Source organism: Hylobates moloch, unplaced genomic scaffold (genome assembly GCF_009828535.3).
Source record: "Hylobates moloch isolate HMO894 unplaced genomic scaffold, HMol_V3 SCAFFOLD_3, whole genome shotgun sequence".
Lineage (NCBI taxonomy): Eukaryota > Metazoa > Chordata > Mammalia > Primates > Hylobatidae > Hylobates > Hylobates moloch.
Window position 1 is genome coordinate 157,411,092 of NW_026652278.1, and position 15,531 is coordinate 157,426,622.

Sequence of the window (15,531 nt, forward strand, 5' to 3'; positions counted from 1 at the left end):
CTTTTCCATAGAATAGAGATGGTTATCTTGGCCAAGGTGTTTATGCAAGAGTGCGGGTACTAAGATATTCTAGATTTGTACCTTTTTAAAAGTCTGTTGTACAGTTCTGTGTTCTGAGATTAGGTGGCATTGTGGTTCCTCTTTAAATTTTTTATTCTGTTTCCACAGAGAATATTAACACACTTCTGAATGATCCTGATAACTATTCCATGCATATGATAGCATTGGCATCTATATACTTTGAAAATATGGTAGTAATTTTGTTTTGCCATTTATATCTACTGGTGACCTCCATAACTTGAAGCTACTTTTTAGTGACCACAAAACTTACTTAAATTCCCAATGTATATTGATTATTATTTCCAGTACCTAAAATCTTTTAAAACTTATAGTATACATAATTACAAAATAACTTTGAGGAGAAATTTAGAGAATGAAAAGAGTAAGAGAGAAGAGAAAGAAGAGGAGGAGAAGAAAGAGGAGGCAGCCTAGACTTGTGACCAAAGCTTTTACATGGGGTGAAAAAAAGCTAAACTATATTAAGAGTACATTTATGAGACAATGGCAAAGCGAACAAGCAAGAGAAAGGATTTTGGCAAATCTCAGTTGACATTACGAAAACTCTCATTGCTTATCCTTGGAGGAAATATAGCAGCCACCTGACTACTCAAAAGGAACTAATGCTAGAGAAGACTCTCCCCTCTTGATATCAATAAACTAATCCCCACCTTACATGCCATTTAAGTACAAGGAGAAAGTAGGGAGGTATATAGGCTTGTAGTTCTTTTAATATTTGAGAACCCATTTTGGCCCCAAGTTCAGACACCTCAACATTTCTGTCATTAACCTTCTTCTTCCCTCCCTCCTTCTCCTGCTTCCTGACCCCCCAAACCCACCCCTTTGTCTCTCTCTCTCTGCCTCCCACCCTCTCCTCCTCTTCCCTTGCTTCTGAGTTGGGAGGGATTTGAGAAGAATGAACCCATACCAACTCCACCCTAGCCAGCATTCAAGGTGGCCCCATGAACCTTGTCTCCTGGTATTCATGCTTTTTCTGTAGTCTCCTCCCATATGGACTCAGAGTTGGTCTGTGTAATTCACAGGATATAGTGGGGGTGACAGTGTGTCACTTCCAAGGCTGGGTTAAAAAAAATGCGTAGTGGCTTCCTACTTGTGCCCTCTCTGTCAACTTCCATTTTGGGAGTATGCTCATTCGTCCTGTGTAGAGGCCCATGCGGATAGGAACTGGGGCCTCCCAATGATGACCAGCACCAACTTGCCAGCCGTGTGACCAAACTACCTTGGCAATGGATCCTTCAGCCATAGTCAAGCCTTTAGCTGACTGCGGCCTTGATCAACATCTTGACTGCAAACTCATGAGAGACACAGAGCCAGAACCCCCAGCTAGACCACTGCCAAATTCTTGCCTCAGAGAAACCATAAGAGACAGTTAATGCTTATTGTTGTTCTAAGCCAATAAATTTGGGGGTAATAGGTTATGCAACAAGTACATACTATATAGTAGGTATGCAATAGTATACAATAATACAGATACTTTAAAAGTCAGAAATCTAAGGATAAAAAATTCAGAGCTTTTTAAATAAGAATATTATCTCCCTTGAGTATTTAGAGCCTCTAGTAATTGTCCTTGTAGAATTTGAAGAAGGATGCAAACTTTCCTTCTTTGTTATTTAGAGAAAATGTGTAACAAAACCTATAAGAAATCACTGCTAATCTATACTTCAGAAGCCTCATCTCCTGCTAACATTTTTGGCAAAATATCAGTGCTCTTCCATTGTGTGTGTTTAAAGTTTTAGTCATCCTTACTTAGTTAAGATGGTTATATATGAGTATACCTTTTAGTTAACTTCCTTTTGACACATGGTTTATTTCATGCCTAAGGTAATGATTGACGTTTATTCAAATGAGCTGATGTGCATGCAAGTTCCTCAGTGCTATACAGTAAAATTACTGTTGACATCTTCCAGAACAAAACTGAGATAAGATCCTAATTGTGGATTTCCAAGTATTACTTTTCAAATACTGCTTACATTATGCTATTATTTTCCATTCTGGTGCTTCTTAAGCTCATTACATGGTGATGATTTGTATATGGGAACAGTCTGAAGAAAAACAATTGTGTGATTTTAGATAAAATCAGGATTCAACCAAGATATGGAGTATCTCAAAGTAAAATGTGCTATTCCCGTCTCACTGACTCACTCCCATCTTTCTGTTCAGTGTTTGGCTCCAAGTCCTTAAACATTCATTCAATACACACTATACAGATGTTCAAAGAATGCCTAGTGTGCATTGCTTAGGGCTCAACTGTGCTAAGCATTATTCCACACATGGGGATGGAACAATGAACAAGACAAAGGCTCTGCCCTCGTGAAGTTTACATTTTAGTCTGGGAGACAGTTAATAGGAAAACAAGTATAAAACAATATAATATGGGATATTGTTAAGTACTAAAAAGAAAAGGGTGACTGGGTGCGGTGGCTCACGTCTGTAATCCCAGCACTTTGGGAGGCCGAGGCAGGTGGATCACGAGGTCAGGAGATTGAGACCATCCTGGCTAACGTGGTGAAACCCCGTCTCTACTAAAAATACAAAAAACTTAGCCAGGCGTGGTGGTGGGCACCTGTAGTCCCAGCTACTCGGGAGGCTGAGGCAGGAGAATGGCACGAACCCAGGAAGCGGAGCTTGCAGTGAGCTCACATCGCACCACTGCACTCCAGCCTGGGAGACAGAGTGAGACTCCATCTCAAAAAAAAAAAAAAAACAGGGTAGAGGGATAGACAATGGCTGCAAAGTTGAGGGATCTAATTTAGATGGAGGTCAAGGGAGTAAAATATGGGCAGGGACTTGAATTATATAAAAAGAGCAAACCATGCAGAGATCTGGGGGAAGAACATGTCTAACAGGGAAAGATCACGTTTTTAAGCCCTGAGTGAACAGAAGCTTGACATGTGGGAGCTTAAGAGTAAGAGATGAGAGAGGCTGTCGGAGTGCATAGGACATGATGGGGAAGGGGGATACAGTAGAAGATGAAAATTGGAGAAATAAACAGGAAACTTGCAAGCCAGGGTAAGGACTTTGGTGTCTATTCAATGTATGATGAGAAGCCACAAGAAAATTCCAAGCAAAGAAGTTATATGATCTAATTTAATTTTTTAAATAGCACACTTGGCAGCTGCATGAAGAATAGTCTGGAGGTAGCGAGAAAGCCAGCAAGACCCCTTGAAGGGTTACTATAGTTCAGGCCAGAAACCATGGTGGTTTGTGGGGTGGAAGTAGTTAATGGAGGCAATAAGAAGTGATGGGAGCTGCATCTGCTGCAAGAATGAAGGCTATTCTCAGTGATCAGACTGTCCACATTCCAGAAAATGTCGACGTCACTCTGAAGGGACACAGTTCTTGTGAAAGGCCCCAGAGGAGCCCTGCAGAGGGACTTCAGTCACGTCAGTATAGAACTCGGGCTCCTTGGAAAGAAAGAGCAGAGGCTCCGGGTTGACAAATGCTGAGAAGATAGGAATTGGCTGCCATGCGTGCTATCTGTAGTCATGCACAGATGATGATCAAGGGCATTACACTGGGCTTCTGTGACAAGATGAGGTCTCTGTGTGCTCACTTCCCCATCAATGTCATTATGCAGGAGAATAGCTCTATTGCAGAAGTCAGAACTTTCTTGAGCGAAAAATATATCTGCAGGGTTCGGGTGAGCCCAGGTGTTGCTTGTTCAATATCCCAAGCTCAGAAGGATGAGTTCATCCTTAAAGGAAATGACATTGAACTTGTTTCAAATTAAGCTGCTTTGACTCAGCAAACCACAACAGCTAAAAACCAGGATATCAGAACATTTTTGGATGGTACCTATGTCTCTGAAAAAGGGACAGTTCAGCAGGCTGATGAGCAAGATCTAAGAGTTGTACAGCTACAGAAACAAGATGTCAGATAATTCCTAAGACCTATTTGTGATATTTTAATAATGTAATAAAAGACAGCTATTGAAAAATAAAGTAGTGATGAGCTTTCAGGACATGAATGATGGGATTTTCTGATGGCTAGCACTCAGGATGGAAGGGAAAGAAAAGGATCGAGGATAACTATTGAGTTTTGGCCTAAGAACTGCGTGAAAGGTGGTATTATTTATGGATGTGGTGAACAGTAAGAGAAAGCAATTTGGGACGTGGAAGAGAACCAAGAGGTCTGTGGCCAGGTTAAGTTTGAGGCATGTTTATAGATTTCCATATGGGAATGTCAAGCAGGCAGCTCGAAATACAAATCAAAAAGATGTTGGACTCAAGCTATAAACTTGAGAGTCACCACAGGAGAAATTGTGTTTAAGGCCCTGAGACTATTTGCTGTCTCTTAAGGCAGTGAATGTAAATAGAAAGAAGTTCTAAGAACCGGCCTTGAAGCACTCTAGCATTAGAGGCCGAAGGTGAAAAGGGGTACCCAGTAAGATGGAAAGCCCAGAAGAGTTTCCAGATGAGGACGATGTTTCAGGAAGAAAAGAAATGAGTGATCCATCTTATCAATACTACACAGTGTCCAAAACAAATGAGGACTGAGAATAATCTTTTGAATTGGACAAGACGAGGTCCTGGTTGACATTCCAGGAAGGGGCAGAGACAGCAACCTGAGTGAAGTGTGTTGAAAGAATGAAAGGTAGGAAAGTAGACACCATGAAATACAAACAGATCTTTCAAGGAATTAGCTGTGAGGACAAACAGAAAACTGATACAGTACCCAGCTGGAAATGTTGATTTCCTCAGATTTCTTATCTACAAGGTGACAAATTTTAGATAACTTCTAAATCCCAATGTGTTACATTGCCAAGTCAAAAAAACATCCTAGGGTGAGTGCCTTGAAGGCTAAATTGTGAAAAAGAGTCATTACTCAGGTTGCTGATGCCCTAAATATGATGGTGTCATTACCAACTGGGGGGGTGCTGGCATCATTTGTGTCCAGTGCCCATGTAATGATTTGAGATGACAATGGAAACATTAAGAAATAATTTAAATCTTCTATTATGAGAACGACTCCCATTTATTAGTTTACTTATAGCCATTTCTGTGATTCAAATGAGCATTATGATTATTTTCTGACAGAAAGAACTAAATCTCAGGACAGTTCCATGTCCATCTGTAATTAGACCTCATGGCCAGAGGGCCACAACGGTGAGGTATGTGACACATCACTTCTGGGCTGCTGTAGCTGTTGGCGGCATGACGACTAAGTGAAAATGACAACAGCAATAGTAACAGATGTCATCATACCACTTTAGAATTTATAAAGCCTTTTCATAAAAATTAACATATTTAGGCCGGGTGCGGTGGCTCACGCCTATAATCCCAGCACTTTGGGAGGCCCAGGTGGGAGGATCACCCGAGGTCAGGAGTTCGAGACCAGCGTGACCAACATGGCGAAACCCGTCTCTGCTAAAAATACAAAAATTAGCTGGGTGCGGTGGCACATGCCTGTGATCCCAGCTATTTGGGAGGCTGAGGCAGGAGAGTTGCCTGAACCTGGGAGCCGGAGGTTGAAGCAAGCTGAGATTACATGACTGCACTCCAGCCTGGGCAACAGAGCAAGACTTCATCTTAAAAAATAATAATAACATATTTAATCATAGGGACCATTTAAAATGCTCTTTCATTTATATTAAATTAGTTCTCCAACTCTGACAGTTTGAGCATGGTTGGCCCAGCTATCCGATGGCTCCTTCTCGCTATTTTTTTTTTAAATGTTTACAACTCATCTTTTCAAGCTCAAGAGCTGTTGCTTTGAAGAGGATTTGAATAAGCATCTGAAACTGTTGGCTCAGATATTGATCCAACTCAAATTTCCAAAGCTGCTACCAGAATACTTTTCCCATACAGATCCAAAATGAATGTGAAATGCTGCCTGTCCTCTTTCTCCTGTCTTCCTTTCAGTGACTCTACTTTCTCTACAGTGGCCCTCCGTGTCAGGCAGCCCTTCTAAAGAATCCACTGCTTGGGTGTGTGTGTTCCACACGTCGCATTCAGAAGGCACATCCATGCATCTCAGGCGTGTAGGTTCTTCAGCATGAATCATGCAAACTTGGTGAACCATAAACCTCTCCCTGTGGATATGAGTTTGTTGGTATTTTAGTCTGCTTGGAAACAGTCTGAGAAACATTAAACCCAGCTTTTTTGAGGTTAGTCCAAATTATTTTTTTAGACTAGAGAAAAAAATATTATGTCTCCTAAGGAAACTTGTAACCACGAACAGTAAATTTTAAATGTTTTAAAATGGTTTTTTTTCCCCCCTCCCACATCCCTCACTTGTGCATAGTTGAAATCCCTAGTTTCTCTCACCAAGAAATACTACATGCTAGACTCACAGATCCATGGGCTGGGCCTGTGCAAATGGATTTCTTAGATTAAAAGTATAAAAACAAGGCTGGGCGTGGTGGCTCATGCCTGTCATCCCAGCACTTTGGGAGGCCAAGGCGGATGGATCACCTGAGGTCGGGAGTTCGAGACCAGCCTGGCCAACGTGGTGAAACCCTGTCTCTACTAAAAATACAAAAAAACACTTAGCCAGGCATGGTAGCGGGCACCTGTAATCTCAGCTACTCAGGAGGCTGAGGCAGGAGGATCACTTGAACCTGGGAGGCGGAGGTTGCAGTGAGCCGAGATTGTGCCATTGCACTCCAGCCTGGGTGACAAGAGTGAGACTCCATCACAAATATATATATATATATATATATATATACACACAATATATGCTTCATTATACTGACCCCACTGATCTTATCCTTTCTCTACTTTTCCAGTTCAATCATCCCCTAAGTATTCATGTATAGTAGGATTTTAAAATGCACAGTACCATTTACGTGCAGAAAAGCACCTTTATTTATAAAATATGAATTCACCTTGCTCTGCTTGGCAGGAAGGTACCTAGACCTCACTCACCTATTCAAGGAAACTGAGTCACTTCCTGTTTCAAACCACAATTTTTCCAGGTTAACTCAATCTCTGTAGCGTTTACCATACCCGGCTTCAAAGGACCCCACCCATCCATCCTTTCTTTGTTTCTTTGGGGAAAGAGGAACCTGTGAGAAGAAGAAAACCACAGGGAAATCAGACTTTGAGTTCGGAGAAGAATAAGAGAGCATTATAAAGTGATAAAACCTAAACATGGTTCATTAGGAAAGAGTGACTAAAATTCTAATCCAGTGCGGGTCCAGGATTATGAGGGAAGCAAAAAGAATGCCACTGACACTAGAATAGAATATTTCCTGCTGGGCGCAGTGGCTTATGCCCGTAATCCCAGCACTTTGGGAGGTGGAGGCAGTGGATTGCTTGAACCCAGGAGTTTGAGACCAGCTGGCCAACATGGTGAAACCCCATCTTTGCTAAAAATACAAAAATTAGCCAGATGTGGTGGCACACGCCTGTAATCCCAGCTACTGGGGAGGCTGAAGCATGAGAATTGCCGGAATCCAGGGGGCAGAGGTTGCAGTGAGCTGAGATGGCACCACTGCACTCCAGCCTGGGTGACAGAGACTGTCTCAAAAAAAAAAAAGCAAGTTATGTGCTGCCGCAACTGCAAGGCATGAGGCCTCTCTCCCTCCCTGGCGTTTCCACATGGCACCTCCCCCTGTGTTTGGCGTGTCAGCCTCTGTCCACATTACAAATCTCCTCTGACTTCCAGCCTCAGTCTCTGCACAGACTCTGCCCTCCTCATCTTGGCTGCAGGGTTGTCAGGTTCTTTGGCCTTCTCATCTCACAGCCACAGGAGCGTTTGGGAACTTGTGATTCTCCCTCGTTCCCAGCTCTGGCAGTGGGTGCGGGGGGCCTAAACACAGCCAGCGCCTTGGTTACCTTACTGTGACTACCTCCTTTTGGCTCCGGGCTCGGTGACCTACTTCCAAGTACCAAATTGCAGCATGGGACTTTTCTGATTTTCACTTCCCCCTCAAATCTATGAGGTTTCTATGATCTCTTTCATCTCTTCTCTTTCTCGTGAGTTAGTGGGGAGTAGGGGCATACCAGGTGCCTCAGAAGGAACCCAAGTAGCAATTTCACCATAGTCTCATCCCTCCAAATTTCTCCTAAAAAGTATTCCCCCAGTCCAGGATTTTTACTACTTCCCTCTGTGGAGAGAAACCCCATGTCTAACATCTGTCTCACCCAAGAGCGTGCTGGAAAATTCTTTGGCTTCAGTGTCCAAAGATTGATTCTGGATATTGAATGTCCAGCTATGGGAAACCAAGAAAAGACTTTTCTGTTTTCTCCTTCAGGTACCTGGTTCTTGAAATTGAAACCTAGACACTTATGCCTATTGTTTTACTTGTAACTTTCAAAATCTATTTTGATGTCAAAATGGAACAATGGTTTCTTGTTATCCATTGAGTTCTGCCCTTCTCAAGAAGTATGGATGGCTCAACCTCAGCAGATGGAAAGCTACAGGAAATAGGAATTACCATCTCAAGGAAAAGAAATGTGCCTTATTAGAAAAGTCCGATGCATTTTTTGTTCTCAGTCATTCTTGCAACCCCAGGACAGACTTGTAAGTCAAAGTGTTTATCAATGTTAAGTTTGAACCAAAGACAAAAATCTCTGTTGTTCTTTCCTTCTTAGTAGTTCTTAAACTACTTATATATTAGAACACTGCTGTGAAGGAAGAAATATTTTTAGTTTTTCATACGGAAAAGTTTTAAGACACACATTTCCATGGAGTATATTTTTCCCACAGTGTTTTCCAAAGCCTCTGTCTTTGGCACAGCATTTCTCCAATTGGAAGTTTCACCAATGAGTCCCCTGTGTTCCTGTGGTCCACTGTAGGGCTACTCTGGAGTCTCTGGCTTATTAGCATGTAAAACTCGGAGATTCTTCCCCTCCAGTTAAAGTCATATCCACAGGATTTACATGAAATATATTATATATGGCACCTTTCTTTGTAAGGTAGCTAGAAAGTGGCTTTGGGAATTTTTTTTCTGAGATGGGTCTCTCTCCATCACCCAGGCTGGAGTGCAGTGGTGCAGTCTCAGCTCACTATAACCTCCGCCTCCCGGGCTCATGCGATTCTCCTGCCTCAGCCTCCTGAGTAGCTGGGACTACACGCACACACCACCACGCCCAGCTATTTTTGTTGTTGTTGTTTGTTTTTTTGTTTTTTGTTTTTTGTTTTGGTAGAGACGGGGTTTCACCATGTTTCCCGGGCTGATCTCAAACTCCTGGGCTCAAGTGATCCACTGCCTCCGCCTCCCAAAGTGCTGGGATTACAGGCATGTGCCACCATGCCCGGCAGGAAATATTCTATTCTAGTGTCAGTGGCGTTCTTTTTGCTTCCCTCATAATCCTGGACCTGCACAGGATTAGAATTTCAGTCATTCTTTCCTAATGAACCATGTTTAGGTTTTGTCACTTTGTAATACTCTCTTATTCTTCTCCAAACTCAGTCTTATTTCCGTATGGTTTTCATTTATAAGGGAAGAAAAGAAAGGACAAGTCTATTTTTAGGGATCCATTAAAAATTCATTTTGTAATAGTCATAAACATTGCGAAGTAACTTGGGACTCATACATACAAAGTCTGATTATTTTAAATTGCTTCATGTGATAATTGCAAGCGTTTATTGAGCATTTACATATTACTGAATTTAAAACACATAAAAGTGCCATTCTCAACTGGGCGCAGTGGCTCACATTTGTAATCCCAGCACTTTGGGAGCCAATGCGGGCAAATGGCTTGAGTCCAGGAGTTCGAGACCAGCCTGGCCATCATAATGGAACCCCATCTCTACTAAAAATACAAAAATGAGCCAGGTATGGTGGCATGTGCCTGTCATCCCAGCTACTGGGGAGGCTGAGGTAGGAGGGTTGCCTGAGCCTGGGAGGTTGAGGTTGCAGTGAGCCAAGATTGTGCCTGTGCACTTCAGCCTGGGCAACTGGAGTGAGACCCTATCCCCCCCCAAAAAAGCCATTCTCTGGTGATCATTAAAAAGTCAGGAAACAACAGATGCTGGAGAGGATGTGGAGAAATAGGAATGCTTTTACACTGTTGGTGGGAGTGTAAATTAGTTCAACCATTGTGGAAGACAGTGTGGCGATTCCTCAAGGATCTAGAACCAGAAATACCATTTGACCCAGCAATCCCATTACTGGGTATATACTCATTGGATTATAAATCATTTTACTATAAAGACACATGCACACGTATGTTTATTGCAGCACTGTTCACAATAGCAAGACTTGGAACCAACCCAAATGCCCATCAGTGATAGACTACATAAAGAAAATGTGGCACATATACATGATGGAATACTATGCAGCCATAAAAAGGATGAATTCATGTCCTTTGCAGGGATATGGATGAAGCTGGAAACCATTATTCTCAGCAAACTAACACAGGAACAGAAAACCAAACACCACATGTTCTCACTCATAAGTGGGAGTTGAACAATGAGAACACATGGACACAGGGAGGGGAACATCACACACTGGGGCCTGTCAGGGTAGGGGGCAAAGGGAGGGAGAGCATTAGGAGAAATACCTAATGTAGCTGACAGGTTGATGGGTGCAGCAAACCACCATGGCACGTGTATACCTATGTAACAAACCTGGACATTCTGCACATGTATCCCAGAACGTAAAGTATAACTTAAAAAATGCCATTCTCTACAGAATTTGATATATTTTTAATCTCAGAGCTTGAAATCAGTTACAACATTGTTTTAATATATGAAATTATTTCAGTGTCTTTCTATGAAATTTAGACCCAATCTTCAGATACCATAGAGTACCTACTATGTGCCAGGTACTCTAATTAGAATCTTCCATTTCATTGACATTTAATTCTCACAAGAACCCTGCTAAGCAGGTGGCATTATCTCCTTCCCACCTGTGAGGAAACAGAGGTTCACAGCCGTTCCACAGCCCCAAGCCCCACATGGAATAGAGGTTGAGTAAGATCTGAAGACACATGGCACTTTTAGGCCACACAACGTCCAAGGTATTTAAATGAAGTAGATGACTGAGTGTTTTTTAAGCCACACACTTACAGAAAAGACACTAGGAGTTGAGCAGAAGGTGTTTCCCTGGAGATGCTGCCCTGGTACCACAGCAGCAGGAAGTGGGACAAGCTGACTTCTACTCTGAGTGAGTTAAGAACCTCAGGGCTGCTCTGGGATCGAGACAGCATGAACACCAGTGCATGGAGCCATTGTACCCTGGCCATGGTTTTTGTTTTAGATCAGCATCAGGTACAAAAATCCAGAACTGAAAAGAAATGAATGCAGCTCGCATTCCATCAGGTCAGAAGTGACCAGGCCTCCCACAGACCTTTGTCTGTTTCCTCCCCAAGCGAGCCTCAGAGCCTTAGAAGCCCTCTCCCACATGGTCCTGTATTAAATCATGTTCTTCTAGGTCAAATAACAAGGGTCCGTTATTCATGCCTCTATTTATTTATTCATATGTTTATTTTATTCACCTACAAATATTTACTGCAGTAATATTAACCAGCATCCTTGTGGATATCAGAGTGCCACGGATATGAATATGGGAAGAAAAACCACTTAAAGAAATTCCTTTAAAGAGTATACTTACTATTTGTCTTCTTATAGATATGGGACTTTGTCAATGGTGAGTGCTCAGTAAATATTTAGAGACGAATAAAATGAATAAACATATTAATGAATAGAGGAGTGAGTAATGGACCCTTGTTACTTGACCTAAGAGAACATAATTTAATACAGGACCAATTTCTATCATTTTCCTATAAGTAACATATTTCTATATTACATATGATAGTTTGATATAAAATATATTTTATAAATAAATCACCTCTAGACTGGAAAATCACTCTATGTTGGCCCTTAGGAACATTTAAAAAAATTTTTTTTAGAAACAGGATCTTGCTGTGTTGTCCAGGCCAGAGCACAATAGCTATTCACAGGTGCAATCATAGCACACTACGGCCTCAAATTCCCAGGCTCAAGAGATTCTCTCACCTCAGCCTCCAGAGTAGCTCCGACTACAGATGTGTGCCACTGTGCCCAACTTTTAGAGTTTTTTTTTTTCTGGCTCAGAAAAAATCCCTCTCAGTGTGTTTATTCCAAACCCTTTCTAACAGGTCTGCATGCGTTAGGCAAAAAGACAGCTTCTCAGATTCTTCTCAGATTCAAAGATTTATCTCTTTGAGATTCATCTCCAAGACTTGCTTAGAGATGACCATACCATCTCTAAGCAAGTTTTCTTTTCTCTCTAACCTGCTCCTTTGGTTCCCACACCTGTCTTGGCTCCAGGTGTCAGTAAACAACACCTTCATCATCTCTTTCCATTGCCTCCTCCTGGTCAGAACATGCTGAGTGAGCTTCACTTAAAGCCTCACTTTTGCGTCAGATAACTTTTTCTTGTTTGAATTGAGGGTTTATACACTGCCCAATACGCCATTTCCAATGTAAACAGGAAAGAACATGATTTCTTTGTAGTAGGTAGCCTCCCCTCTAGGTCTTCTGTTACAATGTGATGGTTATCAGGCTTAGGAATCAGAAAAAGTTATTCTGAATCTAATCTCTAGTCCTTAGCTTTAACCTGGGCAAGTTATTGCCATCATCTGAAAAATGAAGATAAAAATAATGATGAACAAATGAGATCACGTATGTAAAACATACAGCACAATATTTGAAAATAGAGAAGGTTTAGTAAATGGAAGTGATGATACTGAAGGAGGGAGAAGGAAAAACAGAGTAGAAGAAGAAAAGGAGAAAATTGCTAAATAATGAGTAGCCATCTTGAGAGACACAGAGCGTGGCCCAGAGGACATGAGAGATTAGGAATTGCTGCATTTTATAGGGAAAGGGAACACAAGGGTAGGAATGTACTGGAAATTCCATCCAAAGAGGACTCAAGGTAATGCAAGTCAGAATGGGTACTTGAGAGTATGGGATAACCTCAGAGCCAAGGTGACATTACATCCCATTGTCACCCACTTCACAATGTGGTCTTAATTTAGCTACATGTTCATGGGCAAGAAGTTCAGAGCCAGCTCACACTGCAGAACTGGGTTCTGGTTTTATAAGCTAACTTACTGTTTGCCACAGATTGTAATCTCTTTCCCAAAGACCAGACATACCAGGAGCCAGAAAGTAGCTTTTAATTAATGAATTTGTCATCTGCAGCTCAGTGGCAATGAGGGAAATCCTGTGCCATACATTCTTTTAAGTGTAGATTCAGGATCTAGATATGTACTAGTGAGGTCAGCAATTCAGCCCTTTACCTCTGATTGTGGGCCAAATAAATGGCTGAATTACTCATGGGGGTGTGGATTTTGTTAAGTGTGGTGGGTAGGGGTTGGGAGGAAGAGAAGAGGGTGTGTCTTTCTTGGCATAGGCCAAAATGAATGAAAATGCTTTGAATGTTATTATAATCTATTTGGTGACCATGTCCAGGTGGCTTTCTGCCACGGCTCTGGGCACACCCATATGGACTTAGTCCCTTTCTGTAGGGATTTCACAGTTTCTGGTTGGCAGAGTAAGGACCAAAGCAGGAAGATTATCTTCCCCACCCAACACACCCCTGAATCCTGCCAAATGTGAGGTGTGGGAGTCAGAATATCAACGCAATAATACCAATAGTAACCACAATAGGTTCTTAAGAAACTGGAAAAGGGTACTAAGAAGGTTTTTCCACCTTTTTTATATATGCCCACCATTCCTCCTAAGTTCCTAGACTTCTCGGCAGCTCTGCCTACGGAGTAGCCATTGTTTTACTCCTTTACTTTCTTAATAAACTTGCTTTCACTTAAAAAATAATAAGTTCCTAGACTTCTCTTTAGTGAATACTAGAGCTCTACCTGAAAGAACCCACATTTTCAGGTCACTTCCCAAAACTCAAATGGTAGTGTCATGGACTTGAAAGCAGTCTTAGGGACTGTCCATTCCAACATTCTGCCCATCACAGACATTCCCTGGGAGCACCCAAGGCAGGCGGTCGTCCAGCCTGTGAATGGACACATGCAGAGACGGACAGCCTGCTTCCTGACTAGGCCAAGCCATGATGGGTATCTGTAGTGGCTGCGAGACAGCATAATGAGGGGGAAAGAGTATAAGATTGGGAGGCATGGGAATTGGTTCGGTGCTTGTTCTTCCACTGACCAGCTGAACGACCTTGGGGAGAAGTCCCTGCGCCTTAGAATGAGTCACTTATCAACTATGAAGCTGTTGGCTATGATCTCAGTCATTCTAGCAATAACATGGTCATTTAAAGTTGTTTTTCTATGTCTAGCCAAAACTGGCCTCTCTGTAACTGCCAGCTATTGGTGTTAGTTCTAATTTTGAGAAATGTAGAGGATGGGTCTTATCTTATTGGTGTGGCAGCTCATCAAGTATTTGAAGATGGCTGCAATGACCCTGTAAGTTATCTCTTCTTTAGTATAAACATCTCAAGATACTGTAAATCTTCCTTTTATGACTTGGCTTTCAGAAATCTTCCTCCTCCTGACAGTCCTCTTCCAGACAGACTCAACTCTTTAAATTATGGTCCCTAGAACTGGATGCAACATTTCACAACCGGCCAAATAAGAGCCCAGGAAGTACTGGGACTGTAACAACCCAACCCTCCACCACTACCTCTGCCCTTCATCTAGACCCTGTGCTGCTTTTCTCTGAAGTTTGCCTTTGCGTTAGTTATTTCAGCCTCCATCGTCATCTCGTGCCACAGACCGTGCTTGTGGTTGGGTACAGCCACCAGGCCCTTACACACGACCTGCTCTCTCCAGCCAGTTCTCCCCTGTTCTGGACAAACACATTGAATGATTTCCCCCTTTTCACTCTACAGTTAATATATGTGCATAGTAATGTACAAAGCTGAACAATAGCTACCCAAATTGCAGTATCCAGAGATAACATTGTTAACTTAGGCTAATACCAGTAAATTATTTTTAATAAAAATGTCAGTATTCATGGTTTTCCTTACATACTGAGGTTTATTTACTCCCTGTCTCTGATTTTTTTTTTTTTTTTTTTTCCCGAGACAGAGTTTCCCTCTTGTTGCCCAGGCTGGCGTGCAGTGGTGCGATCTCAGCTCACCACAACCTCCACCTCCTGGGTTCAAGCGATTCTCCTGCCTCAGCCTCCCAAGTAGCTGGGATTACAGGGATGTACCACCACACCTGGCTAATTTTGTATTTTTAGTAGAGACGGGGTTTCTCTATGTTGGTTAGGCTGGCTCAAACTCCTGACCTCAGGTGATCCGCCTGCTTCGGCCTCCCAAAGTGCTGGGATTACAGGCATGAGCCACCGCGCCCAGCCTCTGATCTTATATCATTCCTCTTACCCTCAGTGGAAGACCTCAGTCCAAGGCTGGCTTTCACCCCTACACCAGCCCATCTTTCCAGCCTTGTCTCCACCATTGCCCACCTGTTGCCCATACCCACCATGGTTCAGACTTCCATACTCCCTGCAAGCTCCTAGAATCTTCCTTCATCTCCCCCATTTGACCTTTTGGAAAACCTGTTCATCCTTCAAGACGTAGTTCAAATGTTACCTCTTCCATGA

At 42.4% G+C, this 15,531-nt stretch overlaps 1 protein-coding gene and 1 pseudogene across 1 annotated transcript in view; both read left to right on the top strand.

Annotated features, from left to right (window-relative positions):
* PALLD (palladin, cytoskeletal associated protein) overlaps positions 1-15,531 on the top strand; it is a 439,505-nt gene that overhangs the window by 263,815 nt on the left and 160,159 nt on the right. The window lies entirely within an intron of this gene.
* On the top strand, positions 3,344-3,958 carry LOC116466008 (large ribosomal subunit protein uL6-like; annotated as a pseudogene).